The 5,578-nt window shown below is 29.6% G+C and overlaps 1 long non-coding RNA gene across 1 annotated transcript; it reads right to left on the reverse strand.

Moving 5' to 3' along the window:
* Window positions 1–800: 800 nt before the first annotated feature.
* On the reverse strand, window positions 801–2,598 carry LOC129870638 (uncharacterized). Its single transcript, XR_008762109.1, has 3 exons — window positions 2,415–2,598; window positions 2,030–2,095; window positions 801–1,081 (listed from the first exon to the last, which is right to left on the reverse strand). It is a non-coding gene; the product is annotated as an uncharacterized LOC129870638 (long non-coding RNA).
* Between the last annotated feature and the right edge of the window lie 2,980 nt (window positions 2,599–5,578).

The raw sequence follows: 5,578 nt of genomic DNA on the forward strand, positions 1-5,578 counted from the left end.
TCAGTTGGAATATGCTATGAAATATAATAATAATAATAATAATAATAATAATAATAATAATAATAATAATAATAATAATAATAATATATTTAAAATTGAAACACATAATTGCAGAAAGTAACAATTGACACAAGTAAATAATTAGCCAAATAATAAAATTCTTTTGGTTAGAACCTAGATGAATCCCCAGCGGAGTCGCCATTTTATTATGATCCAATTTCGAAAACCAAGTTTCAAAACCATTTCATAACTTGGCAAAAAATTCTCATTTAAATTTACTTTTTTAGAAAAATAGGAATTAGAGTCGCCACTTAATTTTAGGAAAATTAAGAAATCAATTAAAAAAGAATTTTAAAAAGAAACCTTTAAATAAACTAAAGTCGGGTAAGGGTTCAAGCAATTCTCTAAGGAAGGTTTTAAGTACTTTAAAGGATCCGCTAACATGCGGTTGACCGGCGGATTTAAAAGTTTGGCTAATTTTAAAGAAAACTTAAATTACTAAAAAAAAAATCTTTTGTTTAGAAATAATTAAAATTCTTTTGACACTTGTAAAGTTTTAAAATAATTCTAATTTAATAATTTCATCCATAGTTAAACTTTGGAGCTAAACAATTAGTTCAAACTAAAAAACGTGGATTAAAAGAACCTTTTTCAACAACTATGAAAGGTTATAGGAAATCCTTAAGTCATTCTTGCAAAGTCCTAAAGTTCTTCTAAAAAAAACAAATTGGCATACACCATTAATTCGAGTAAATAAGATAGTGAAATAAAAAATAAAAATCATTGAAAACATCTGATTTTTTTTTCATTTGAGGATTCATCTAAGTTAATTAGTGATTCAATAAATTAGTAACAAATATCATGAATTCACAACTATAGTCAAGAACTAAATAAAGTAAAGAATTAAAAAAAAAGGCATTCTTCCATTTCTACTTCTATTTCTACTTCTTGTAGCCACTGATCAAAGAGGACTTCTTAAGTCCAAAGTCTCAATCATTTTAGCCTTTTGAGGGGCTAACTATTGCCGCTGCATATGTTTTACTTTGACCCATTTCCTTGCTGCTCATTTGTTGCTGCTAGTCTATTTAATTGAAATATTAGCTTTCATTTTTCAATGGACGATGAAGCTGACTCGGAGATATGCACGAAGGCAGGAAGTCCAAGACTCAGATAAGAGAATTCATGCGAAGATAACAAGGGGAAATAAGGATTAATAGAGGATCTGAACAAATTCAAGATGCAATATCGACTTAACTAGAAAAAAAATTAATAGATCACATTCGAAATTTCTCATGTGTAACTACAAATACTTAGAAAAATGCATAGTCACTTAGAATGACACTTGGAATAACATTAATATCTAATGTCTAACATGTTCAAAGTTAACCCAAATTTACTTGAATATTTAAACCCACATGATATCCTAAAAGGCAATGAATACTCAATTTTGAAAAGACAAATGGATTTAAATCTTTAAACCCGAAACAATGATGTTGTTCATGATCAAATATGAGCACATGAAGAGAGAACAAGCAGTAAAAGTAACTTACAAAAATATATTAAATAATTTCTAGAAAAATAGACCTATTTCAAGCTATTTATATATCAAGACAACCATGCTTCCACAATTATATTAAATAATAATATATCTCCAAGATCATTCAATACAAACTTACCAAATATGCTTCTGATTTCTAACATGTAACTACAATATGCACCCTATCCGCCTATAAAAGCTAACAAGGAATTAATTTTTTTTTATCTAAGGCATGAAATAGCATTAGCAGAGGAAAATAATGATGAGAGAGATGACAAAATTCTATACTAAAGTTAGACCAAAAAAAACTTTTTAAAAGCAAGTAAATAATTGAGTATACAGGTAAGCAAATAAAAAATCAAAAATAAGTATACTAACATGCCTCCAAAATTTTCTAAGGAAACTAACTATAAAACTTAAGCTTAAGCTTGTTCACGGAACATACATGCAAAACATAAATAAACATAAATAAAGGTAGAGGCAGAAAATTACCTCTTGTCGTGCATCAAACTTGAGACGATGAGTTGAGCAGATAGATTTCCACACCAATTTCGAGTGCTAGTGATTAAAGAGAGATTATAAAAACGAAGTGATTGTATCAAAAAATTAGAGAAAACAAAGGACATAATGATAGATAAATTGATGAACGAAAGAATATGAAAAACTCTGATATTCTCCAAGCTCTCCCTACCTTTTTTTTTAATTAATGAAAACAAGACACAATTTATAGCCAAAAGTAGTGCTTGAATTTCAAAAGAGGCGTTTGAGAGAAGGGGAAATCTTCTCCAAGATCTTGTTTGAATTCAAAAAAAAAAATCAAAGCTTTTCAAAAATTAAGAAAAGTAAGAGAAAAAAGCTAACCAAGGGATGGGGTTACCTGCTCCTAAATTGTTTTGAGGGAGATGAGTGAGCTCAAATCCCCCAGGATTTTGAGGAATTTTCGCAAGAAAAAATGGTGGTTCTTTGTGTTGAAAAAAAAAAGAAGATAAAAGGTGCGTGTATTTTGGTGTTAAAGAACAAAGGGTATTGGGGTCGTTTGGTATATGATGTTGTAAAGTTGAAAATGGAATTGGGAGTTGTTATCAATTGGGTTGGTGAAATAGGATATATTAAGAGTATATTATTATATGTATGTAGGGTCTAATAGGTTCTAAAGGAGTTGGGTAGGTTAGTTTGGAAGATAGTTACTAAATATATATATATATAGGTGTAGTTGTCATATGTTATCATGATTATTGTTGTATTTGAAAAAGATAAAGAAAAGAGTAACGGGAATTAAAAGGAGAAATGGGTTGGGTTTGAGAAATTGGGCCTCAAATTGACTCAATTGTAGACTGAAATAATAGGAAAGGTCCAATTAGAATTAAAATTTCAAGGGACCAGTTCCTTTGAAAAAACTTCCATCGATAATTCGAATTCGATGAATACGATACGAGATGAATCCAAATTAACTGATCAAGCTTCTTAATTTAACAAAGTAAAAAAAATTATCAAATTATCTAATAAAAAATTAATTACTATTTAACTATAAAAAGGAAATAAATACATATTTGAGTTAAACTCTACTTTTTGAGATGATTTTTTCAAATTACTATTAAAATCAATAAATATAAAAATATATATTATACGTATATAAGGATATATATTTTATAGAAAAACGGCAAAAGTTGCTTGAAAAAGATTTTAAAAGTATTTTTGATTTTTGAAAATAATTATTTCAAACTGTTTGAAATTGAAGAAGCTTTAAAATTAATTTAATTGTAGAGGGACAAAATTGGGTGTCAACAATGATAGTTTCCCTAACCTTGTCAGTTCCTTCATATGTGACTTCCAACTTATTCCGCATTTCTTTGTCAGTCTCACAATAAGATATTTTCTCATATTTTTCACCATTGATTGCATTATAGAGAACATTTTTTGCTTTGGAGTTTATTTGAATTATTTTCATTTGCTCATCTGTATAGTTCTCCAAGCTTGGAATAGTAGAAGTTTGACTATCATCTGATTTCTTTATTATAGGAATAGGAATATCCCCAAGTTCGATAACTCTCCAAATCTTCACATAATATGACTTGATGAAGATTTTCATTCTGATCTTCCAATGAGAAAAATGTTTCCCGTTGAAGTATGGTAGTCTAGTCTGTGAAATTCCTTCTTGAAATAAAGCACCCATAATTTGTTGAGCCATGATATTTTCTCACCTGTTGTTAAACATTTGTATGTGAGGTCTTGCTTTGATACCAATTGAAAGTGCAAGAGGGGGATGGGTGAATTGCTTCTTTTCGTTTTTCTAAGCAGTAATCAACTAAGTGAACTTGATAATTGGCTGAGGTTGACAGAATAATTAAGACAATAATGAAACTCCTGAAAATAAAGTTGACACAACATGTTTTATAGGTTGGGATCCAATGTGGATCTTACTCCAGTCCCCTTGGGTTGTATGAGTGTACTCTTCTAGCCCTTTATTGTTTTTGAATGAGTACAATGTTGAGAGTATATCCTAAGATTACTCTCCAGTTTTTTCTCTCTTTTTATTTTGATACAAAGCCTTACCAACAATATTTTTCTTTCCACTCTTTTTTTGATTACACAGTAGAACGCTAAGTAATACAATGATTGTTAAAAGTAGAGCAAAGAAGATGAGATGATTCAAACTTGCTGTACACTTGTTCCATCTTACAACTCAGGTATTTATAGTGAGGAGGTCTAATATCTTTTTTTGAAGAGAAAGCCACCCAAGAGAATTGATCCTTGGAAAAAAGTAGTGATTGATCCTTTTTCCAAGAATAAGATGAGGGCTTTTACTTGATGAGAATCTCCTTTCTTGATTTTGTGAATCCCTTTGATATGCTCGGACATGATGACTCAATCAACTTCTTCGTTTGGCTATGATGATCTGTTACAAAATTAGTTGTCAATCAGCTTCAATCAATTTGATCTAATCAGCTTCAATCATTCTTCATTTAGCTTGATCTGCTTCATTCTTGATCCTTAGTTAGCTTCCTTATTTGTGGCAGTATTGCCAATTACTCCCTTTATTTCTTTGTTGATTGATATGCTCCTTTATTTATCTTTATCAGATTTAGGAGCAATCTTATTCGATACTTTTCTTTTTGCTTATTAATTTTTCTGCAAGAAATATAATTGGTTATCATTAAAATCTTGCGCTATCACACATGACATTAAAGTGCTTGAGAATGCACTTGTTGAGCCAACGTCACAATTTTTATTTCCACCACATGGTAACTTTAAATTACATCCTTACTAATTTTAATCATTTAGAAAACTCATCGCTTAGAATAAGTATTATTTATATACACAATGCTATCTTATTTGGTTGTAGATAAATATTATGTTGTTGATGCTGGTTTTCGAAACACGAAAGGATTTTTAGATCCATACAAAGGAGTACGCTATCATTTGCAATTTATAGAGGAGGTAAAAGAGAGCCTCAGAACGCCAAAGAATTGTTTAACTATAGGCATTCATCTTTGCGCGATGTGATTGAACGAACTTTTAGAACTTGAAAAAATAGATTCAGATTACTGAAACAAGGCATGAACCATTATGATATTGAAACACAAGTGATAATTGTCATAGCTTGTGCAGTGTTACATAGTTTTTTGCGAGAATATCAAAGGACTGATGAAATATTTATGGTCTATGAACATGAAGATATAGTTACTGATGATATTGACCAACAAATGGCTCAAAGTAGTAATGTTGGTTTTTCTTCTCAGTCATGTGATCGAGAAATGCAAGTTCAACGTGAGGAGATTGTCCGTACTATGTGGAGAATTATATTAAAGACTAGTACATTACAACTTATGTTTAATTCTATTTTTGGTTGAATTAATTAAGGATTGATCAATAAATGTTGTATTTTTTTAAGAATAGTTTTCTTATAGCATATTATGCGCTTTTATAAAATTTTATTTATTTGGTAAGATTGAATAAAGAATTGGGACAATTTTAATTGTTATACAACTTATAAAGTTTTTATGTTAATGAGAAAACATACAACATAAAAAGTTCAAATTG

This window comes from Solanum dulcamara, chromosome 10, assembly GCF_947179165.1.
Source record: "Solanum dulcamara chromosome 10, daSolDulc1.2, whole genome shotgun sequence".
NCBI lineage: Eukaryota > Viridiplantae > Streptophyta > Magnoliopsida > Solanales > Solanaceae > Solanum > Solanum dulcamara.